General features: G+C 45.2%; 1 protein-coding gene across 2 annotated transcripts in view; it reads right to left on the bottom strand.

Moving 5' to 3' along the window:
- The window catches only part of GGACT (gamma-glutamylamine cyclotransferase), a 38,661-nt gene extending 14,144 nt beyond the window's left edge, over positions 1 to 24,517 (bottom strand). The window contains exons 1-2 of one of the 2 annotated variants that reach the window (XM_008572408.1): positions 24,448 to 24,517; positions 23,964 to 24,041 (exon numbers count right to left, since the gene is read on the bottom strand). The gene's annotated coding sequence lies outside the window, so the exon portion shown is untranslated. The remainder of the gene's footprint in view (positions 1 to 23,963; positions 24,042 to 24,447) is intronic. The other variant, XM_008572410.1, reaches the window with a different exon arrangement.
- Positions 24,518 to 25,715: the final 1,198 nt, after the last annotated feature.

Genomic DNA, 25,715 nt, shown 5'->3' with positions numbered 1-25,715 from the left:
CCAGAGAGAAGGTGCTGATCCCCTCATGACACAGAGCTCCCCCGCCATGGGGCCTCTGGCACCCCGGCCCTACGTGCCCACCCTACCTGTGTCACGGAGGTGAATGGGAATGATGCTGGCCACCATGGAGGGAGGGCGCTTATTAGATGCCCAGCCCCATGCTAAATGCTTCTCTTACATTCTCAAGTTATGCTCTAAACAATGCAATGAGATTGCCTCACCTCCAGCTTCTCCCCCATCTCACAGATGGGGAAACTGAGGCAGAGATGAAGTGACTTACATAAGGTAACTCAGGTAAGGGTGATGGAGCCTTTATACCTCCTTCCTGATGACCACATCTCACAGCCCCTGGAGGGGGACGCCCCTCCCTGCCACCTGCCTAAAAGTGCAGGACAAGTGGCAACTTCCAGCCACCACAGGGCCTCAGGCAACCTAGGGTCCACACTAGGCTCCGGTCATGTCCTCCGTGGCCCCCAAGCCTGCATCCCTTGGGGAGAGACCCAGAGGTGCCCACAGGCACTGGCTAAGCACACACCATGCTGCCTGGATGGCTTGCACTGCTGCATTAGCACCTAGAAGCTGCCACTGGCCTGAAACTCTTCAACCTGAACTAGTGTTCTGTAAGTGAAGTCTGATGGGACAGGGCAGCATGCATGCAAACAGAGGAGGTCCCAGGAGCGTGGAATCCTGGTGGACCCACAGTGCGTGGGAGTCAGTGAGATGGCGTGAGGACAGGGGACATGTCCTGTCTATGACCGGAAGCCGCCATGCTTTCCATCCAAGCAGAATGTGCTTCAACGTGTTTCACATGCAGAGGGAAGGCAACGGAGGAGCCCTGTCCTTTCTTACCGTGTCAGCCAACCACACACACTGAAAAGGACGACACAGAAGGCCCGGCCACTGCACAGTGTGATCCGGAGTTCCTCTGCCATGCAGTCTTTCCCTGAAGGCAGACAGCGCTGGTAGAATTTGTACATATCAAAGTGAGATAAAAATGGTTGAGTTTGTTTTGAACAGTTTTCCACTGTTCTGGTATGAATGAAAAACATATGCATGTGCATATTATGAAACATTGTGTGATATCTGTGATTCAGTGTACTAGCTAAATGCTCTCATGTGTGCATTTAAACTTAAAATTGACATTGTACAAAACATAAAGGTGAATGATAAAACTCCCAGGCTGAATTTAATATAATAGTGGTAAGATAACATTTATATTTTATTTTACATATCATTTTGCTATTTTATTTTATATATTTTATATACAAATAATTATATAATATATAATACCTAGATGCTCCTCAACTTATGATGGGGTTATGTCCCAATAAACCCAAGGTAAGTTGAAAATTCTTAAGTCAAACCATCATTAAGTTGGAAACTGGATAACAAAATGAAATAAATAACAGAATAGCAACTAAAAAACACCATGACAAGCCGAGAGAGAGAGAGAGAGTGCACGTGCGTGCACGCAGAAGGCAGGCATAAGCTTCCTATCTTAGGACCTTTAACTGCACTTCTTCCTGCTCTGTGAACAAGGGACCCCACATTCTCGTTTGTGCTGGGCCTGCACGGACTTGTCCTCCACGTGTTTCTCCAAACCACAAGCCCCTCGAGGGTGGGTCGCATCTCGTTTTCGTTTTGCATCCCCCATGTTGTCTAGCACAGTTTGGTGCATGCAGTGGGCATGTCATAAATGCCTGCTGCAGGAAACCAAGTGGCCATCCTCCGTCAGATTCCCAAAGGGCACTGCAGGCCTCAGTCTGCGCAGGGTATCTCAGCTTCTCTGTCACTCACAATCCCACAGGCTCAAACACAGCGCTGGTGCAAGTCTACAGCTGTCTCATTCAGTGCAGGGCTCTCCACCATGTCCATTCCACGCCACGGCAGGGACAGCAAAGTGCTCCAGACTCACAGACTGTGAGCAGGGTGAGTCCTCCCTCCCCGTCCTCCCCCAGAGCAGGGGCAGAAGTGGGACAAACAAACACCTGTAACAATGAAACATGATTGGGAGCCGCAAAGCTCACCTCAGGGACAGCACTCAGATCGGGGCAGAGGGGGTGCTCACTGCGGGGGACACAGGGCCCTTTTGAGGAGATGGGGACCTTCTTTATTGTGACTGGGGCAGTGGTTCCATGGAGCTATACATCTGTCAAAATCATCGATCTGTGCACTTAATCTATGAATTTTGTTGTGTAAGTTATACCTCAAAGAAAGTTGATCTTAAAAAAAGACTAAATGAGCTCACAGAAGGCAGGCAATGTGCAGGCCACTCAGTCTGCAATTATTATTAGCAAGTGTATATTCTTATCTGAGTTCAACATGTTTCAGAATCCCTAACCAGAAACAGAAGCTCATCTTTTATTTGGGATTTCCAAAAGCATCTGAGTATTTCCAAAATCTTTTTTTTTTTTTTTTTTTTTTTTTTTTTCCGTGTCCGGCAACGGGATTGCAACCCTCAGTGTTGCCCCCGCGCCTCACTCAGCCAGCGAGCGGGAACCGGTCTGTATGTGGGATCCGAACCCTCGGGCGGGAGTGCCGCCGCGCTTCCCAAGCGGTGCACTATCCAGTGCGCCACCGGGCCGGCCCCCCAAAATCTTTCTAAAAACAGATTTGTGGTGGCCTCCCTTAAACTCAACCACATGCAATGCAACAAAACAAGACAGAGAGACCTCCCTGCACCTGCTACCTGGGCTCACAGAAAGGAGGCAGAGTCAAGGTTAAGTACTACAGGAATTGGAGTCCGGGGGGCACATGACCCTTGCAGGCCCAGGTGCTGGGATTAAAACAAGGGGCTTTCTGTACCCACCCAGGGCCCGTCCACATGGGCTGCTGACCCAGCAGTGATTTCACACAGCTGGCTACCAAAAAACACAGCAAATGATTTGCCTTTTAGAATACCTTTCCAGGCCTGCTGGAGGAAGAGTGCAGCTTTCCACTCACATGCTGGCAGTTGCTCAAAATATGTTTATTCTGCCTGGAGCAACCCTCTGGTCAAGGAGGCAGAGCCAAGAATCTGCACCTTGTCCTAACCCGTGCTCTGCTTGTTAAATAGGACACCAGGTCTGGCTGAAGGCAGGCAACTTCCAATCCACCTTGTGTGCCCCCAAAGGACTAGCTGGTTTAATCTGGTGACAACTCGGGCAGAAAGCAACAGAGGGCTGAGAATACGATTTCTGCCCTTTCTTACGTTCATTTTTCTAGAGCATGGTTTCTTTTCATTTGGAACCTTTGCATTAGAAATACCTTGACTAACTGAGTTTGAAACAAATGACTATCCATTAGTTACTATTTAAAAGGTTTTGTTTTCAGAAACATTTTAACTGAACATAGTTCAGTTAAACATATTAACTGCACATAGTTTTTATATGACTGTTTTGCCCTCTTAGGTGAGAAATGGATAGTTTGGGAATCCAACTTTAAGTTTAAGGAAGCACAGAACAATTACAAAATATCACACAACAAAGCCCTTCTCCTCTAGGTGGTTTGCTAACAAAATATTCTAGAAAGATGAGAACATATAGCCATTTAAATAACTCTTAGATAATCATCTTAGAAGTCAGATCTACTCAAAAGTGAAGAAATAAAAATTAAAAATACAGGTGAGGCCCCTTGCTAGGCTTGGACCAATGCACCCTGTATTTAGTAGCTTCACCATCTGGTTGCTTTGGAAGGAACAAGTGTCCTAGAAAGTGCCCTGGACAGAGCGCCGAGAGACTGGGGTCAAAGCCAAGCTCCTGCTGGCCATTGGGGGAGGTCTGCCCCGCCTGGGTCCGAATAAGGCAAGGCCACCCCAAGGTGGTGAGAGATCACAGGTGCATATCAGGGGGCACAGGATCCACGGGATAGCCAACCGGGGGAGGCCTCCCCTGAGCAACACAGAACAGAATGCATCACTCAGCAAGAACACTTGGGAAGATGATCGCCAAGTACAACTGCAAAATGTCGAACTTGAAATGCCTGGGAATGCCACCTGCCCTAGAAAGTCACCCCATGTGGCCCCACCTGCTAGTCTGTCTAGGGCAAACCAGTACACCATCGTCCTAACCCAGGGCCTGCTGCTGGTTGGCACTGCCAGCCCAGGGCCCCACGTCCTGCTGCCCAAGAACATGAACTCAGGAGCCAAAGGGAACCATAAACCCAACTGGCCACTGAAAACTAGGGAGCATATTCGTTGTACCGTGCTTACCTGTCTTCTGTGCCAACAGCAGTACGCTGTGCCAGGAACAAATCAAAACTCCATTTCCAGTGGGCCTGGGGAATCAGAATTCAATTCTTCTGGTAGCAGTAACGGTTTACCTTCAGAATTATCTTCCACTAAGAATGTGGTCAAAACCAGTTTAAATCATCTGAAAAGATGCTGACTACCTGGAGGTAGGCAGGAGATGGCCGACAGAGAGAGAACCACAAACCTACAAAAGTTAGCTGCCTGCATATGCACCCAAATAAATATCGCCTCCAGGACACACGCATGTGCACACACACACACATAATTTCATTTTTAAACTGTTTTTTTTCAAAATTATTTTAAAAACTAAAAGCACAGAACTCAAAATTAAGCCTGATGGGTTCTTTGACTAATTACCTGTCCCCAAAGCATTCAAATCCTTTCTGTGCTTGTATAATTACCCCAAGTTAGATTCAGTTAAACAGCTGAGAGATAAATTAAAACTCTGAATTACAAGAACAAAGGGGAATAGGGAGGAAATTAAGGGCATATTAGTGAAAATTCTTTTAAGTACTTTACATAAAGTGGGTCCATTTAATCACATTCCTATGAGTCCTAAACACACAGCTGGTCACGGTTCGCTGATGGTAGCCTGAATTTTGAGCCCAAAACTTTCAGAAAAAGGTGTTCACCTGGAGTGACTGGAGTTTCTAAGGAAACTGAATGCACTAAATACTTCCACCAAAAAAAAAAAAAGGAAAAAAAATCCCAGTTTGAAAAGGTACATTACAGCTGGGATCCACTGACAAAAGCCAGGACCGGCCTGAGGCAGAAGCCGAGCACAGCAGACTTTGCTCTGGGTGTACAGCTCGTGGTCTCTCCAGTGCTGGGCGTGGACCAGAGCCCTCACCATCACTGAGAAGCACATTTTGGCATACACTCAACTTTTAAAAAGCACTTATAAGCCAAAGTATGGTCCAATCCTAGGATAGCAAAATCCCTTATGAAAACGTAAAAACCCCTCATTACTGCTTTATGGTTATCAGAGAACAGATGCAGGCACCTTCAAGCACCTTTTCAAATTAACTTGTTTCAAAAACAACAGGACAATAGCTTTGTTTTTCATTACGGAGGCTTTTAAAAAAAAGTTTGCAGTGTTTTTTCAATCACGATAAAGTGAAGAACTAGTCAAAGTTAAAATTGCGTTTATTCAGCCGTTTTCTGAATTAAATAGCTCAGGCTTCTTAGTTAGGCATTTAATTTTCTTTTCTGTTCATAGAAGCTTTGTCATTTCCCTCACCCAAAACTACTTAATTAAAAACAAACAAAAAACCCCATGTATATGCAAACAGGAAGGAAACAAAAACAAGGACCATCTACTCTCTAACCCAGAATCTGTCCTCAGCTGGGACCAGCCTAAGGGGCCGACAGGAGGAGCTCCTGTCCCCTTCCCACCCACCTTAGCTGGTATTAATGGCCTTCATCCCGGATCTCAGTAATTCCCAAAGAAGAGAAGAAAAGTGATTTCCACAAACAACAAAACGGCTAAGGGTTAACTAAGGGCCTAGTTGAAGGCCCTTAAAAGTGTTCAACTCTTGGGCCAGCCCGGTGGCGCACTGCTACAGTGCGCCGCTTGGGAGCACGGCGGCGCTCTGGCCGAGGGTTCGGATCCCACATACAGACCGGTTCCCGCTCACTGGCTAAGCAAGGTGCGGGTGCAACACCGAGGGTTGCGATCCCGTGGCCGGTCCCCGGTCCCGTGCGGGCGTAACACTGAGGGTTGCGATCCGTTGCCGGTCACAAAAAAAGACAAAAAAGGAAAAAAAAAAGTGTTCAACTCTTTACTGGTCCTTTGAATGGGTCCCCCAAAACCCGGGACCCCCAGGCTCTGTTGTCCATTGTGCACCTGGTGTAGAGGCAGGGAGGACACAGTTGCCCAAAGAAGCTGACCTGGTCCCATGGAAGTTCAGTGTTTTTCCTTTCAAATTCATGCAAACTTGGCACTGTTTTGCTATCACAACGATTTCGATCTAACTATTAAACGTTGCTATCACAACAATTGCATATCTTTTTGTTTCAAGTGAAGGAACCTCTCTCCCTTCCCTCTGCCCCCATCGTGGAGCAAAGGAATCCTCCAGGGAGCAGGTCCCTGTCTCGCACAGAGGGCAGGACCGACGCTGTCCAGGAGGGCTCCGTCTCCTCCTCAGGTGCTGGCTCCCGAGGAGGAAAGGCGGGGTTGCCCAGCCATGGTGGCTGCCCAAGGATGCCTCCCCACCAAGTTCTGCTGGCTCTGCGGCCACCGGGCACCCCGCCAGGCTGCAAGGCCGCCTCCCTCCTCCAGCATGGGCAATCCTGGGAGGTGGTGCACCTCTGCCTTCCAGGAAGACACAGAAAGAGCCCATGCATGTGCTCCACTGCCTTTCCCAGGAGACAGGAGGAAAATGAGTTGTGTGGGGCTGTTAGGAGGTCTCAAAAGCTGATTCATTCTCTCTAATCCTCCAACAGCCCTGCGAGGCAGGTGTCATCCCACTTCACATGTAGGAAACCGAGGCTCAGAAAAGTTGTTTAACTAAAACAGCACAGCTATTACATGGAACGGCCTAGATTTAAGTTAGGGCTAAATCCCAAATCCACACTCTTTCCCCAGCACACACTGGTCAACCAGGACAAGGACACAGGAGGCTCTCTCAGTTGAAGAAAATGCTGACACTCTGGCTGGTTCTCACAGCAAACATTACCATTTTGAAATGTAAAAGATGACGACCAAGTAACAACTCTGTTATCAGTCCCCACCTGTCACTCCTGTGCGAGGGGCTGCGCTTTGAGCCCTTTTCTTTTCAACTTTAAAAACCAAAGCTAGACTTAACAGTTTGTGTAAGGCAAGGAGTGGTCCACCAGCCACCAAGTGTCTGTCAACACCATCTGATGAGTGTAGCTCTTCCAGGCGGGCTGAAGGGCCATTTATCCATTCACTCATTCAGTATGAGCTGAGCACCTACGATGGGCCAGGCATGGCGCTGAATGCCGGGAACCTGAAGATGACGGGGACAACAGTCCTTGTCCTTAAGGAGCTGTCCTTAATGGGGGCAGCAGATACACTGAAAGCTGATTATAAGACACACTCTGTGTGTGTCAGGCGGCCACAGTGACAGACATGCCTCAGAACCAGGGTGTCAAGTGTCCCACAGGAGAGGACAACCCAAGTGAGCCACAGAGTCTCAGAGGATAAACAGCAGCAGGCAGGCCCAGGAGGGCGATGGCGGGGGAGGAGCAGTACACATGCCAGTGGGCAGGGGCAAGGCAGGGCCCAAGCCACCAGGGGCCTTACGTGTCACCTCACAGGGTCTGCACTTATGCTCTTGTGTGATGGGAATAATTCAAGGGTATTAAGCCTGGGAGGTGACATGGTAAAATTTGGGTTTCAAAAAAACTATCTAGTGCAACCCCAGAGGAAGACTGTTTGGCAGTAGCTACGAACACTGCACCTGTTCATACCCGAGGACCAGCAGCTCCACTCCCAGGCAGATGCGTGACATACATGTGCACATACCTTCACCAAAATGACATGGGTAAGAATATTCCGGTCGGCACCATTTGTGATAGCCCCAAACTAGAACAGAAGGTGAATTGGTCTCTCTCAAAGAGCTGGGATAGACTCTTCTCCTGCTGCCTTGGACACCAGAACCTGAGACTCACTGGCCTTTGAACTCCAGGACTTACCCCGGCAGGCCCCCAGGTTCTGAGGCCTGTGGGATTGGACTGAGTCACACTATCAGCATCCCAGTGTCTCTAACCTGCAGATAACCTGTCATGGGACTTCTCAGCCTCCATAATCACATGAACCAATTCTCCTAATAAATCCCCTCTCATTATCTATCTATCTCCTATCTGGAGAACCCTAATACAGATATACAACCTTGTGAATAGACTAAAAACCACTAATTCTTACGTTTTAGAATGTTGACTTTTGTGGTATGTGAATTATATCTCAATGTTTAAAAAACCAGTTAGAAAAATCAATGGAACAGAACAGTGTCCAGAAGTATACCCACACTTGTAATGATCAACCATTTTCAGTAAAGGTGCCAAGGTAATTCAATGGGAATGGATAGTTTTTTAAACAAATGGTACTGGAACAGCTGCATATCCACATGCAAAACACAAACAAACAAACAAACAAAACCCCTCTTACCTTACTTGGTATACCTAAATTAACTCAAAATGTATACAAATACAAGAGATAAAACTTCTAGAAAGGAAATATTTTGATAGGACACAAAAAACACAAATAATAAAAAGAAAACATGAAACAGTTCTGACTTCATCAAAATTTAAAGCTTCTGCTCTCAAAAGGCACAGGTAAGTAAATGAAAAGGCAAACACAGACTAAGAGGAAATACCTGCAAAACACATAGCTGATAGAGGCCTTGTATCCAGAATATACAAAAAACTCTTACAACTCAAGGAGAAAAACAACCCGATTAAAAATAGACAAGAAGATTTAAACAGACACTTTACCAAAGACTGATGAATCCCAGGTAAGCATATGAGAAGTTGCTCACCATCCGCTATGGACTGAATTGTGTCCCCCAAAGTTTCATGTGTTAGCAATTTAATCCCCACTGTAACAGAGTTAAGAGAGTGGGAAATCCTATAACGAACTGAAAGCTGGGACCTTGAAGAGGTGATTAGATTGTGAGGACTGTGCCCTCGTGAATGCACTGATCCATTCATGGATAAATGGGCGTGGTTCTGACAGCTTTGAAAGGAGAGCGAGAGAGGAGTCAGCTCTCTCTTGCTCAGTGATTCTCACCATGTGACACCTGCGATGACGTAACATCACCACCAACAAGAACAAGGCCCTCACCAGATGTGTTCCCTGGACTTTGGATTTCCCAGCCTCTGCAACCGTAAGCAATACATATTGTTTCTTTATAAATTATCCAGTTTCAGGTATTTCTGTTATAAGCAAGAGGTAAGGACTAATACACCATCATTAGTCCTTAAGGAAAAGCAAATAAAAACCATAATGAGATACCATCATATACCCACTACAATGGCTAAAATTGAAAAGACTATTAAATATCAAGTGCTGGTAAGCAAGCATGTAGAATAACTGAAACTCTCATATGTTGCTTCTGGGAATGCAAGATGGTACAGCAATTTTGGAAAACAATTTGGCAGGGTTTTATAAAGTTAAACATACATTTACCATACAACCCAGCAATCTCACTCCTGGGAATATACCCAAGATAAATGAATTCTTATACCACATAAAGACCTGTACATGAATGTTTATAGCAGTTCTATTTGTAACAGCCAATAACTGGACACAACCCAAATGTCTATCAACTTGAGAATGTCTACACAAATTGAGGTATACAGACACAACAACATGGATAAATCTCAAATGCATATGCCTGGTGAAAGAAACCAGACACAAAAGACTACATGCTGTAGGATTCCTCTAACATTCTGGAAAAGGCAAATCAAAGGGACAGAAATCAGAGCAGTGGCTGCTAGGGGCTGGGTGTGGGGAGGAGAAAACTCAGTGCAAAGGGATCCGAGGAAAGGTTTTGGGGTGATGGAAATATCCTGTATCTTGATTGTGGTGGTGATTACATGAGTATATACATTTCTCAAAATTCATGGAATTAAAAAAAAAAATCCATTACACTTTAAATAGTAAATGGGGAAATTGTATTGCCTGTAAATCAACAGAGCTGATTTATTTGGGGAAAAAACAAAACAAAAGCCTACCAAACATCAGCATTTGAATAAAGCCCTCTCATCCACCACAATTTTACTTGCTTTTTTGTCACCTCTCTGCCAGGGTAATGGAGACGCAAAGGATTACTCAAAGTCCATTTCTTCTGAGCAGTGAGAGGCCCAGAAGGGTTCATTCCAGACAAATCCTTCAAGGGAAAAGAATTCTTGGAAAATAACCCCGAATCAGGTTTTTCTCTCAGTATTTATTGTCCAGGCAAGAAAGTTACAGAAAAGGAACATAGGTGGTTACAAAAAGAAGAGTAAGATATTTGTCATGGCAACAATCATTAGGTTTAGCTGCACCAAGGACATCTGCCCTTAGAGCCAGCATTTTTGCTGTGTTACAATTCTTTATCTACAACAGAGACTGTAGCCTGGGGAAAGTTCTCTGTCTTTCCCAAGCTTAATATTTCTATGTGCAATAATAAAAGATTAGGCTCTGTGAAATACATTTGCTTTATAAATGTTAGTATCTCCCATACTTTTTTGTAATATACTAGTGCTCCATAAACATTGGAAGCCTTATCTTCTTTGCCTCATCCATTCCTGTCTCCTCCAGTGTGAATGCAGGTGGCTGGGAAGTCTCTTTAAATTCTTCTTGGCTTCTTACCCAGGGGAGCTTAACTCAACTGGATTTCTAGAGACAACACAGAATCCACAGCCCAGGGTGCAGGTTGCGGCTGACCACGTGTGAGCAGTGTGGCTTTCCCTGTTTCCTCTGGGAGGCTCTGGACAGGATGCCATGGAGCCTCAGCACCTGCTTGGGTCTCAGGTACACACTGCCTGTGTGGCAAACATTTGTCTCCACTGTTTTCCCTCCTGGCCCCTCCTGGCTCAGGACTGTCGCATCTCCGCCATCACTTGACCCCAGAGATCCCTTTAGCTCGCCTGGGGTTTAGACATCTCCATTTCTGCGCATCAGCTATCTTTGTTTTCCTAGACTCTTGGCCAAGGTTTTTTTGTGTACGTGTGTTCCTGGGACACAGTGTCCTGGAGTACAATGGAGTTATTTTCTAAAGAAGCAGGACATGTGATCTAACAAGACTGATGCGTGTGTGGGAAAATGGGTCAGAATCTTTGAAATTTGAAGCCTCTCTGACAGCACAGGCCATGCTCCCCCCATGTCCTCCAGGGCTCAGGACAGTGGGGCATCACTTCACCCCCCTAGACCACCCCATTGGCCGTGTACTGCCTTGTCCACACAGCCCTGAGAAACACTCGCCTCCGTGCCCGGCTTATGACTCTGTACTGGTGTAAGCGCCTGGCCACCCTCTCCTGTGCCTCACTAAACACGAACCTCCTGGGACACTTTAACCTCTTGGTTCCAGTAGTTCCAGTTATAGTGCTCCTACTGCTTTGCCATTCGTTATCTGCAAAACTTCCTTGAACTTTGTTTTATATTTCCCTGTGGTTATCATTTTCTGGCATAAGCAAGATTTCCCTACTAGCTCCAAACTGCCCCTGAGAGCTGCCTACTCCCGACTGCTGTTAATACGAATGTTCAGTAAGTCCTGCCTCTTGCCTTGTCACCCTCATTTCTGACCCATTTTAGCTGTGTCTGGCCATTGAGGGCTCTTCTGAAGCATGTGGCCTTGTCCTCACTGGAGCTACTAACACCAGAACGATGGGGGGTTGGCAATGCACAGCGCAGGCTGATCAGGGACACCTCTGCAGGAGACACATGCTCTGCTGGCAACGGCGCCCGGGGCACTTCCTCTCCAGCTGGGCCTCGCTGGGCAGAGGGCCCCAGAGAGCTCGTACTCCTGCCTGCTGTAAGACAAATGTAGTCCTGCCCGCCACCTGTGTGGAGCTTGGCAGAGATGCCCTGGATATTCTGTACAGCTAAGCTCAGTGGAGGGGATGTCCTGACTTCCATTCCCCTATACACACCTCAGTTTTGCACAGAAAAGAAAATGTTTTCTTTGCATGAACACCATCCTCTCCAAACCTGGTCTCAGTAATAATCATGACCAGCTCTTACTCTACACATCTTAACTCATTTGATCCTCACAGCAACCTGGGAGGAAACTGAGGCAGAGAGCATAGGTAACTTGCCCAAAGTCAAACAGCTAGTAAGTAGCAGAGCTGGGACCTGAACCCAGGGGATCTGAGTCCGGAGTTCAAGCTCTTAACTACCCAGAAAAAGTGCTCCCATCCACCTCCCCAGCCCCCACTGCCACGTACTGAAAAGTAAAGTCAAAGGTTATTCACCTTGAGTTGTGAGCGAAGGTCACCTCATCTTCCTTAAATAAATCTTACCTACACATCTGTTATGTGCTGAATTGTGTCCCTCAGCCCCCAAATTCATAGGCTGGAGTCCTAACTCCCATTCCTCAGAATGTGGCTGTATTTGGAGATACGGTCTTTACAGAGGTAATTAAGGTAAAATGAGGTCACTATGGTGAGCCCTAATCCAGTGGCACTGGTGTCACCATAAGAGGAGGAGATTAGGACACAGACACACACAGAGGGAAGTTCACGTGAGGACACGGGGAGGAGACGGCCATCTGCAAGCCAAGGAGAGAGGCCTCAGAAGAAACCAACCCCCCTGACACCTCGGTCTTGGACTCTAGCATCCAGAACTGTGAGAAAATACACGTGTGTGGTTCAAGTTGCCCGGCTTGTGGTTCTTTGTTGTGGCAGCGTGAGCAGATTAACACAAGAGCAACATGCAATACTGCACAGCACCGAGCCCACCTGCCTGGACGTTCTTCCTCCTCTCCCCACTCTCTCCATTTGGGGGTCTCGACTCCTCTCTCAGCTTCCGCCATCAGTGCTCAGGCCTGGGGACCTGTTGTGCAGCATCCCTAGATGCACTGCTCAGCTCTTCACACGTGTCCTGCTCAGCCTGGACTCTACTTTCCTCTCAAGCCAGCTCTTCGCCAACTTGCTTCCCCTCAATGGCCTCTGCAATGCCCACACCGGAGAGCTCAGAGCCGCCCTGCCCCTCCTCCGCCGCCCCAGCCCTTCCCGCCTCTCTGCATCCTCTGCCACACCCAGGGGGACCGTCATAATCTAACCCCAAATAGGTACAAACTGTCACCCTCCCTGATCTGGGTCTCCCCTCCAGGACTCCCCCACCTACCACCTTCACCCCAAAGCTACATTCGTCTTCCTGAGGCAGAGTTCAAGCCCTTTGGTAGCTGTCCAGTGACACTCAGCCAGATATGGAGACAGGGATGTCCTGTGTGAGACCGCAATACACTGGCCTCCCCAGCCTCGCCTCCCACCGCTGTGACTGTAGTTTAAGTGCCAACAGATCGACCTCTCATGCTCCCGAACACCCCCAGCTTCCTCACCTCTGAAGCCTTTCCTAACCCCTGGGACACCCCTTTCTTATGTTCCCGCTCACACTCGACCCAAGCTCAGCACCCAGCCCAGATTCTCCTTCTGCCACAGCCTTCTCTGATTTTTTGCATCTGAGTGAACTGGTCACATCTAGTTCTACATTCCAGTTATATTCTCTACTAAATTCCTTATGGCCAGTGACACGTGCTAACTTGTTTCCTGTAATGTAACGCAGCACGTGTAGAGAAAAGGAACGAGGTCATTCGTCTGGTCCCTGGAAATCTCAGTTGGCCAACTTCTTTTCTCTATGTTGGTCACAAAGACATGACAGCAATGTAGCTTCCGATATTCAGTTGAAAACTCCCTCCACCCGTGGACATAGAGCTGCCCAGGTGTCACGGCTCGCTGGCCCCAGCTCACTGCCACCGGCGCTTGCTCCCCAAGGCCAGGGGAAGGCCACAGACCCAAGCTCTGCCCTCGAGCTCTAAGTCTAGCAAGGACATGTACCCAAGGACTCCACAGTGGGAAAGGTGTGTACACTGAGTTGTAAAAAAGATACACAGACTGTTATGGGCTGAACTGTGTGCCCCAAAGTTCCTAGGGTGAAGCCCTAACCCCCGGCACCACAGAATGTGACTGCACTTGGAGGCAGGGTCTTTAAAGAGGTGATAAAGTTAAAACGAGGTCTTTAGGGTGGGCCTCAAACCAGTCTGACTGGTGTCCTTACACGAGGAGGAAATCTGGACAGACAAAGAGACACCAGGGATGCCCACACAGCACACAGGAAAGAGCACGAGAAGACTCGGCGGGAAGGTGCCATCTAAAGCCAAGGAGAGGCCTCAGGAGATACAGTCCCACGTGAAAGACGCCAGACACAAGGAGCCACGTGTGACACGGTTCCGTCGACACGGAACACCCAGAACAGGTAAAGCCGTAGACACAGGGCTGGTGGTTGCTGGGGCTGAGGGGAGCAAGGAGTGGGGGCGCTGCTCATGGTGGACGAGGATTCCTTCTGGGTTGATGAGAATGTTCTGGAAACAAATGGAGGTGGTGGAGGTCACACGGCATTGGGAATGTGTTAAATATCACTCAGTTCCTCACTTTTAAATGGCTTTCTGTTACGTGAATTTCACCTCAGTTAAAAAACTCTAAATTAAACATAAATAAATCTTTTAAAAAGATACAGAAAAAATGCACTATTAGAATACGATGTGTTGAATGCCAAAGCAAAGGTGTTTGCACAGCGTGTCATCAACAGCAGGAAAGGGAGGGATGAATTCTGCTTGTGGGTGATGTGGAAGTGGCCCCCTGACTGGGCCTCATGACCTGACCCTGATGGGGGCAAAGGTCACTGTGGAGAGAAGTGGCAGAGGGTGGCAGGACTGCATGTGAGCCAAGGCAACTGAGGGGCCAGGCACAGAGCAGGGCCTGGAGGGACAAGGACAGGATGGAGGGAGGCAAGCCTGGCACTAGCAGCAGGGACTGGATCTGCAGCCGCGGCTTCCCACACCCACCGAGCTCCCAAAACGCACGGGCAGCTCCAACACTTAATTCCTGGGCCCCTCACCGAGAGTTTCACTTAGTAATTTAGGAGTTCAAGGACAGGATCCTGTATTTAAAATAAAGTGGAATATATTTTTTAAAAGCTCTCCAAGTGATTCTGGCAATTAACCTTTTGGGAAACCATTGATTCTGGAAAGGTCTTTCAGTTTTATATGGATACTCTGGAATTACTAGCTTTTGGATTAAAGGGCATTCATTATGCTCCATGTACTGTAAAAACAGAGAAGGTAAACTAATTCATTTTCACAGGATTTTCTAGAAAAGAATCCTGCTTCACCTTCATCTATATGGAAATCTATGTGGCTAACTGAAAACCAGAAAAGCAAATTTTGAAGTTTTAAAAATTTAACATTTGAACAAACATATCTTTTAAAAAAAAAAGTGTCCAACTTATACAAAAAGGAAAACAAAATACATAAAAATAAAGATAATACAAAAAACCTCAGGGTAACTAAAAGGTAGCCCTTTCCAAATTTACTACATATTTGCCCTTTAAAATTGCCCATCATTGGGGCCGGCCCGGTGGCGCACTGCTACAGTGTGCCGCTTGGGAGTGTGTTGGCGCTCCCGCCGAGGGTTCGGATCCCACATACAGACCGGTTCCCGCTCACTGGCTGAGCGAGGTGTGGGCGTGACACCGAGGGTTGTGATACTGTTGCCGGTCCCAGTCCGGTGCGGGCGCGACACTGAGGGTTGCGATCCATTGCCGGACACGAAAAAAGACAAAAAGGAAAAAAAAAAAAAATTGCCCATCATTAACCATGAAACTGTTCCCTAAACAATAATGCTGAGTACAGATTTTCTAAGAGCATTATGTTTTTACTGTCTTATGATTCAAGGTCAACTGAAGTATAAATATTAAGCAACAAGAAGGACCATTTGAAAAGTGTGGAATTAATTACATTTTTTTTATCTTCAACAGCTGGTGTCGCCAGCATAACACAGTACCCGGCTCTAAGTGCTCCATGAGCCTGGTGGCAGCCAGGCCTTCCCAGGGGAGGCAGGATTGTGACCACACCCCAGACGGCGGCTCTTCCCAGGGAACAGACAGGTTTAAAGGGTGCTTGCTATGTCTGTTTTTAATTTTGAACATAATGATGCAAGGAAAAGACTGGAGTGACATAAACCTGAAATGCTTTTTCATCCTCTAATATTTCACAAGTGGTGGCCTATCTGCCTCCCCTCCCCCATCTTGTGACCCTGTGGCCCATTGCTTGTGTAGTCTGCCACCTGTCACATGAGTGAGCTCAGAACCTCCCAAGTCACACCTGGAGATGGCCACAGGCCCAAGCCAACACCCTGACTATGGCTGTGAGACACCCAAGGCTAGAGCCACTCAGCCACACAGCCCCCAAATCCTGACCCACATCTGTGGAGTAATACCTGTTGTTTCCAGCCATTAATGTAGGAGTAATTTGTTCTCAGCAACTGATAAATTCAGGAGGGTCGAGTCTAGTTTCCCTGGCGGGACACAGAGGCCAGTCCCATTCAGCCACGCCGCACGCTGCTCTGCGGTAGGATCTGGCCTTCTCTTTGCTCGAAGGTGGCTACTGCCTTTAGGCCCCTAACTCTTCATTCCTCAACATCCTGGCTGGCAGCATCGTCCTCCAGGTTTCCAAGTCACTTCAGACATCAACTCCCCCGTGTGATCCCCCAACCCCGGAGGCAGAGCTGCCCCTCAGACGCTGTGGCCCTTTGCCCCCTGCCTCGTACCTGCTGAGGCCTCTGTCTCCCCAGGTTGCTGAGAGGGTCCAGGCACCGGCGACCTGTGCTCCTCAACCCTAGTATCTGGGGTGTGGCAGGTATTCAGTACATGCTTGCTCAGTGACAACGCTGGGCTGTCAACCTGATGCCCCTACGTCCCTGAATGTGCTAACATCAATTTCCTGCGAGGACATCTCTCAACTGTCCACACTACAACCCTAACATCAGGACAGCACAAACAGTGGTAAGATCCTGCCTTCCCTCAGACCCTTTCCAGTTTTGTCAGTTGTCCTAATAATGTGCTTTATAGAATAGGACCCAGTGCAGAATCCCAACTGCATTAGTCGTCATGTCCTTTAGTTTTCTTCAATCCAGAACAATTCTGCAGTCTTTTTGTTGTTGTGTTTCTGTGTGTGTTTGTTTGTTTTTGGGGGTTTTTTGGTGGCCAGCCGGTATGAGGATCTGAACCCTTGACTTTGGTGTTACACCTCAGTCTTTGACTTCCGTGATCTTTTAAAGACTTCAGGCCATTTATTTTGTTGAACACCCCTAAGTCTGGTTTTGTCTGATGTTGCTTCCTGATTAGATTCAGGCCGTGCATCTTTAGTAGGAAGCTTTTAGAAATGATGCTGTGTTCCTCTCATTGCCTATCAGATGTCGCATGGTTTCAATTTGTCCCATAGTGATGCTGTTCACTCTGATCGACTGATTAAGGTGGTGAGTGCCAGGCTTCTCCATGATGAAGTTACTCTTTCCCCCTTTATAGCAGCTAAGGATTTTGTGAGGAAGTACTTTGAAACTATGCAAATATCTCATTCACCATCAAACTTGCCACTTGTTCATTTGTACTATAAACTACTTTCCCCTTTAGCTACTATAAAGGGGAGAAGAGTAACTTCATCATGGAGAAGCCTGGAAGTCATCACCTCAGTCAATTGACCTTAATCAATCAATAAAATGGATCAGTAACTAACAAAGGACAAAATGAATATTTGGTGGAAACTGGCAATTTCTACCACTCCCACTTTTTATATATATTGGCCAATATCCTGCTTTCAGGGGTTACTGAAGACCTTGAAAGAATCTCTGGAAGCAGTCTGGGTCTTCACGCATCTCAGGTTTATAAAGTCCCAAGGAATGTACCCAGCGTGCACAGAAACTCAAATGCTGCTCAGATGATGTATCACTACTTCTTTGTTCATCTAAAACTCCCATATGTGAGAAAATGTTGCAATTGGCCTCTTCGAGAGCTTGCTGAGTCTCCAAGAAAATGACCCCCTATGAGGACGGTTTATAGCCCTTTAACTGTGTGAAAACACAGTGCCAGAGCAGATCAAAGCTCCAGCCCCAAACACCACGGCATTAAAGAGACAGGGGGGGCAAAGAGCAGTGACAGCAGTCTTAGCTCTCTGCCAATCCAAAGCGAAGGAAGAAAGGGACAGTAATAACGCAGTGGAGGATAACCTCGGCTACGTGGGAATCGGCACATGAGAACTACCCGTTTGGAAGGAGGGAGATTTATTTTGCAAGATTCCCCAGGAGGCAAGCCTTGGTGACTGTGTCTTTGTAAGGAAAATCGAAAGGACTGTCATTTAATGCAAAGACATTACAGAAGTTTTATAATTATAAATTATTACAGTGGTGCGATTTCTTGATATTACTCCAATAGCCTTCAGATCACAGATGTACAGTGTTACTCCTGACAGCAGGAGAAAGCGTGGTGGAGGCAGAAGAATGCACACATTTGAGCTAGATGTACTTCACTTCGTAGCCAGATAAAACCCTGGCACCTTTCAGCTAGCGAAGTATTCCATCTCTCCGAACCTCAGTTCTATCACCTGACAAATGGGATACTAATACCCACCTCAAGGAATGATGTATGGAGATGATGTATATATCAAGTCTGCCCATAGGTGATTTTAATACTATTAATCTCCTGAGAGAAGGGTGAATCAGAATTACTATAAGGACTAAATAATAAAATTCATCACAGATATAACAGTGCCTGGCATATAGGCTGTGTCCAATAAATGTTAGTTCCCTTTTAACTTATTCATTCATACAAAAAGCCATACACTAGGTATGACTGACTAGTGTTCTTTATCATAAAATTTAACCTTTTATGCACAGCAAAAATTGGAAAAATTTTTCTCTGCATTAGTAAAATGGTATACTAAAAATGATGTAACACATTCATGTTCCTAGCAGCATTATTTACAATAGCCAAGAGGTGGGAGCAACCTAAGTGTTCATCAACAGATGAATGGATAAACGAAATGTGGTATAAACACACTATTTAATACTATTCAGCCACAAAAAGGAGGGAATTCTGACACATGCTATGCTATGATTTGAGTGTGTCCCTCAAAAGTTCATGTGTTAGAAACTTAGTGTCTCTGTCCTCCTGCATGGATTGGTGAGAGCTGTGCCCTCATGAGTAGATTAATGCTGCTATCATGGGAGCAGGTTTGCAATCACAGGAGTGGCTTTGTTATTAACGTGAGCTTGGCTCACTCCTGCAGCCTCTGTCTAGCGCACTCGCGTCGCCTTCCAGTGTTCTTGGACTTCCCAGACTCCAGAACTGTGAGCCCAATACATGTCTTTTCTTCACAAAATACCCAACCTGTGGTATTCTATTATAGAAACAGAAAACAGACTAAGGCATGCTATAACATAGATGTACTTTGATGAGTTTTGATGAACCTTGAAGACATTATGCTAAATAAAATAAGCCAGTCACAAAAAGACTAATACTGTATGATTCTACTTCTTTGAGGTATCTAGAGCAGTCAAATTCATAGAGACAGAAAACAGAATGGTATTTGCCAAGGGCTTGGGGAAGGCAGGAAATGGTGAGTTGTTGTTTAATGGGTACAGAGTTTTAGTTTTGCAAGATGAAAAAGTTCTGGAGATTGTTTGCACAACACTGTGAATTACTTAACACTACTGAACTATACACCGGAAAATGGTTAAGATGGCAAACTTTATGGTATGTGTTTTTTATACAACTAAAAATGAAAAACATATTTTAAAAATAAATTAGCTTTTAAGCTTTTCATAGTAATGCATGGTCATCTGATTAGTATGGACTGTGCAGCAGACAGATTTAGGCAGTTTGCCCAGAGCTGAATCTGTATCAAGCTTCAGGATGTACTCTAGAACATGCTTTCTTGAATATATACCTGGGATTTATTAGGATACACCTGCCAAAGGAAAAAATGGAACTTGACATCTTTTGCTATATAATATTTGCTAATAACACTGGAGAATCATAGGATGTTAAAGCTGGAAGAAGCTTTAGAAATTACATTTTAAAGTTGAAGAAAGCGAAATCTAGATTTCAATCAAATTAAATGATTTACTTAAGATCATACAGGTAGCATTTACAAGAAGAGTGGGAAGGACAAACCATGTCTAGCTCCCTCTACAATCCTCTGGACACGGGCTGTACAATGGACTTACCTTTGAACCACGCTGTCTAGTATGCTGCCAGCAGGGGGCGGCAGGTGTATCAGTCCAGTACGCTAAAGCCCCTGGACTAAAGGCCCCAATACAGTTCCATTATCCCTTCCCCCCACCCCCAAAATATATATATGTACATATATATGACTTTATTTAAGCAATTCCAACAAGCATAAAGTTTAAAGTAGACCCATAAAAAACTTTTTAAACAAAACAAAGACTTGGGTCCAATGGAGGTAACATCTTTACTAATCCTTCACTATTTCTGATTTATACTAATCCTAATTGATGTGACGTCAATTAATATGCTAGTTTTAAACCAAAACGACTACAGAAATCCATCCCTTTTCTAACACTTTGAGCCACATACATCTTCTTAGTACTTGGCCTCCGAGGCTTCAAACCACAACCACCTCAGCCTTTCTTTGCCCGCACAGCATTCTCTTTCTAATGTCCGTATGTTAGCAAGGAAGGTCTGTAGACAGGTCTAACCCTCCAGCCACTTTTCAGAAGCAAAAAGAGGAAGATTCAAGTCACAAAGTAACACCTATATGCCACTGTTCTTCCAAGTAGATGACAAAAATTTCCACTCTTTTTAAAATAATACTGCCAACCAGAAGCTCAAACCACAGCAGCTAACGGGTGAGGCTTGAATTTACAAGCAGCTTCTCCCTCACACCCAGAGACTTCAACAGTTTCATCTGATGGGAGGAGCGAGAGACAACAAGCAACATTAACAAGTGGCATTTTAGTAACTACTCCAGAAGTCGACGCCACACTTTCAAGCAATATGACCAGTGACCATGGTTTCTAAATCATCCAGAGAGAGAGACATATGATCTTTATTTTATAAGCAGAAATTTCAAATGGTTTTCTTCCTTGAGCTTACCATGCTTTAGTAAGGAAAAAGTATTCAGGTGCAAGCTTTGACTACTGTTTCAAACCTGTCGGAGCAGCCTGTTTCTTAAGCTACAACAGTGCTCACTATAGTTAAAAGACATTCAAAGAAACTGCGCTCCACTTACATCCCATTTGCTCTCATGTAACTAACTACTCATTGGTCAACCTAGTCTAGCATAAAACTGACGTTGAAAGCAAAAATGGCATTATTGGTTACTAATGGTAAGATAGGAACAAGATGCTCACAAGACACATACAATGAGTGGCTCCCTGCAAAATGCATGGTGTATTCAGATATTATTCATCTGTAATCCCTTGCCAAATGTGATCTCTCAACTGGTGATGCAACAGCCTGAACAGAAGTAACTCTACTTTGTTAAACCAGGAGGTGGCCATGGCAAGATGGAGGCAGTCACTGGAGTGACACAGTCACAAGCCAAGGATGACCTGGAGCCACCAAAAGCTGGAAGAGGTAAGGAAGGATTCCCTCATAGAGCCTGTGGGGGGAATGTTGCCCTGCCGACACCATGATTTCTGGTTTTAGACTTCTGTGACATGGGCGAGAATATATCTCTGTTGTTGTAAGCTTCGCAGTTTGTGATAATTTGTTATGAATGCCCCAGAAACCAATACAGTTAGGAAGTAACTCTTCCCTCTATCAAGTCAGAATAGCAAAGGCCAACTTGGCTTCACATTCAGTACAACAGTTGGGGTTACTAAGTGACAGAGAACTGCTGTGGGAAGCCACGGAATCTCTATCCTATAGACCTGACAGTTAAGATATTCTCAGCGTAGTCAGACCTCATTTCGTACTGCCTAAGGAAAGTATTTCACCTGTTGGCCTGGTCCACAGTTTCAGGATTAAAGGCAAAAGCAACCGTACATAAGAACTGTACTCTAGTTGATGGAGTTGATTCCTACAGGGTTCTGGGTTAACAATTCTGGCACTGCTACACATGCGTACATGCTCTGGGCCAGTCCGTAAATGCACGGCAGATGGTGGGAGCCAGTTTCTCACTGTTGAGTGAGAGGCTAGAGGGAAAAGGTTAGACTGATCCCTGTGGGAACAGATTAGAGCTGGAGACAGTAGTGAACTCATGTTTACCTTAATGCAGACACAGATGGTTACATTCAGAAGTATTTACAGACATGCGTATATACACACGTTAGTACACACACATACATTTCCCTGCTCCGTCAGCCAAGGGGACCTAGGAGCAATGACACTGCAGGAGCAGTGACACACCCAGCATCCAGTTCCTGGTTTCTAACGCCATTTCCAGGAAAGGGAACCAGGGCTCCTGGAGAAATGGCTGATTCTAAGGCTAGAGCAGGGAATATACAAGACGAACCTGGAGAGTCCTGTAGTGCCAGAAAGTAAGGAAGTGCTCAAAAATAAATAAATCAATTAATAACCACTCCCCACAATGATGGAGTTGTGTCAAAGGGTCACCAGAGCCAACTGAAAGAGCTCCTAACGGCCAAAGCAGGAACAATTTGAAGAACTAGATAAAGTAGTCTTGGATGATAAAATAAAAATAAATATCCGTAAGTCCATAAGAATATAAATGACTGAATAAATAAGTAAATGTGAGAGAATAGACAAATCTCCTGTGTGGAAGAATTTCAAATAATTTATGTAGATACTTCACCCTCAGTGAAGCATATCTCCTGCCTCCTTAAGTGTAGGCTGCTCATAGTGACTTTCTTTCAAAGTGTACAGTATGAAAAGAGGGGAAAAGAGTAACTTTACCGTGGAAAAACCTGGCAAACATTACTTCGGCTGGGTAATCGAGGTCAACAGCAGCAGCGATGAGTCATGTTGACAATATGTGCACCTGATGTGATGTGATGAAAATGGCCCTTGACCTCTGTGGTCTCCCTCCTAACAGGCCACACGCGCAGTGGCAGTGCCCGTGTGTGGTGAGGGATAAAGCAAATGACCAATTATGCTCACCTTGTGAGCCGAGATTTTTTGGAATGGGAGAAAGATGTATGGATATAAGATCTAGATGTTAAGCAAAAACTCTGTAGTCCAGAAACAGACCAGGAAGTTACCAATATGAAATATTTTATCTTGAATGATGTTTTTCCCTATCTCTGCCCACTGAAATGGATTAAAAACCACACCAATTCCATCCTAATGAGCACCCCTAAAGTCCAGATTATGGTCTCTAAATACCATTTTCCACTTTAAAACCACCAACCAGGGCTCCTCGGAGAAATGGCTGGTTCCAGGTTTGTGGCAGTAAATCTGACCATGACTTCCTCTCCTGTTGAGATAAACTTCACAGCATTTATCATGACCTAGCCCCATTTCCTCCCTATCAGTTCATCTCTTCAAATTTGAAGTCAGCAGAATAATGGCCCCCAAAGATGTTGACATCCTAATCCCTGGAACCTGTGCATATATTACACTACATGACATAAAAGGGACTTTGTAGATGGGATTAAAGTTAAGGACCTTGAGATACAGAGATTATCTTGGATTTTCCAAGTGGGACCCATCTAATCACAGGAGTCCTTCAAAGTGCAGAACCTTTATGGTTCAGATCAGAGAGGGAGATATGAAGACGGAAGCAAGGTCAGCTGGTGATGGCTTTGAAAATGGACGAAGGGGCCATGAGCCAAAGAATGCTGATGGCCACGAGAAGCTGGGAAAGGCAAGGAGACAGGTTCTGCCCTAGAACCTCCAGAAGGCTATCATAATCCCCATTTTTTTTAAATTAGAAATTTCAAAATCGCCCAGCTAGTAAGTGGCAGACCCAAGATTGGAAGCTGGAAAGTCTGACACAGGAGTTGGTGCCCTTCGACATGACACTAATATCTGTCTCCCATGCAAGACCTTGTGCATTTATTAACATGATACTCCCAGTGTTCAGCACAGAATAGCTTCATAAATAGCTGCTGAATATGAACAAATGAGACAAAGATGGGTTCCCCTACTATTCTATTTTTTTTTTTAACTTTTTTATAATAGAAAGTCAAATATGTACAAAACTCGGGTAATGATATAATGACCCCTCAACTATCCGTCTCCTAACTCAAACACTAATCAACATAGGGCCAATCTTAACTCCAACATTTAATTAGTCTGGTGTTATATTACCTGTTAGGAATAGTCCCTCTTCAAAATTCTTCTTTTTCAGAATCGCATGTTCCTAGCTCTCATCGTACATTCATTTACCTGTGTTAAAATGGATTAAAAAAAAAAAAATCCTGAAATAGGCAGGTCTTTGTAAGCAAAAGCCAAAAGAAACTGTAAAGTGGAGATTGATATTTTTCACTACATAAAATTAAAATTTTCCACAGAGCATAAATATTGTAAACAAAGTACAAAAAACTGGGGGGAAATAGTTGTAATATACATAATGAAAAGTTAATATTCTCAATGTAGAAGTAATTCCTATAAATCAATAAGACCACAACCCAATAGAAAAACAGACAAGGGATGAACATACAGTGTCCCCTGATATTCTTAGATGACGAAAAGACAAGGACTTCCAACTGGCACTATTTGTCAGTGTACTTCCTCTGATGCTCTAGAATCCAAGAGCAACGAACATTCCAGAACAGAGGATAACAATTGTCACCTGTAAGCTTGTTTCTTCAAAGATGTGTTGTCCTGGTACCCAGCACCATAGTGAGTCTGAGAGTCTGAAAAGCTTTTGGCTTCAGAGTCCTTCCACGGGACGCCAGCATAAGTACACCACCTCACACGGTGACCAGAAAGTCCACGTGGACCAAGCTTCCAGTTCTCAGTCCTGCTGGGGGTGAGATGGCAGGAAGTTGAGTATTTAAGAGATAGGGGCTTAAAAACAAATGCAAATGACCCAACACGCATGGGAAGGCCAGGAAGGAGAGTATTTCCATTCGGTGGAACAGCCTGCCAGCCCAAGGGGCCAAGGAACGCCTTGAATAGAAGAAAGTTCCCTCTGACCTAGAGGAGGGGTTCTAAGTTCTTGATCTCCTTGAGAAGTAAGTTATATTCTCTCCTATAAGTAAGCAAAGTAAGAAGAGAAAGAAAAAAGCATATTTTCAGCCATTGGGGAAAACCTACTTTAGGAATGTTGAGCTTCCTGGATGAGGGTTTCCAAGTATCTTAAAGTCATATAAATTTACATTTAAAAAACCTCAAATCACTTCTGAAGTAAATGCGCCAAAAATGGTGAGCATTAACCTATTTAAGCCTTTAGATCTAACTTCCAAGTTACAGGACATACAGGGAACAGAGGAGCAAGCTAAACCACACTATACAAAAAGCAGGCAAATAAATCCAGACTGTGAGGCATTCTACAGTCAGTCAACCAAATGACACTGATAAATTGTTGGCATTAAAGAAACACATAGGGACTGCTCCAGACCAGGGTGGCAAACTATGGCCTGCCAGTAAGTCCGGCCTGCCAGTGGAATTTGAAACAAAAACTTTGAAAATATTATTGGGACACAGCCAGGCTCATTCACATACATATCATGCATACAATGGCAGAGCTGAGCAGTTGTGACAGAGACCACAAGCCTGCAAGGCCCAAAAGAGCTAGTCTCTGGCCCTTCACAGAAAAAGTTTGCCAGCCCCCTGCCCTAGATTGAGATATTCACCTGTGCCCCTTGTTTGGATTCAGATCACACAAAACAACAGTAAAGATAAGTGCATTTTTGAGGCAATCAAGAAAATGTGCCTATAAACTGCATTATAGAAAACACTAAAGAATTACTGTCAATTTCATAGGTGATAACAGTATTATGGTTACACAAAAAAATGCCCTTTCTTTGGAGGTGCATACTGAACCATTTACAGGTAAAATGTTACGTTGTCTGGCACAAACTGCTTTAAATTGCTTCAACCACAACCAAAAAAAAA

Source organism: Galeopterus variegatus, unplaced genomic scaffold (genome assembly GCF_000696425.1).
Source record: "Galeopterus variegatus unplaced genomic scaffold, G_variegatus-3.0.2 Scaffold781, whole genome shotgun sequence".
In the NCBI taxonomy this organism is placed as follows: Eukaryota; Metazoa; Chordata; class Mammalia; order Dermoptera; family Cynocephalidae; genus Galeopterus; species Galeopterus variegatus.
This window is presented reverse-complemented; position numbering and strand designations above follow the sequence as displayed.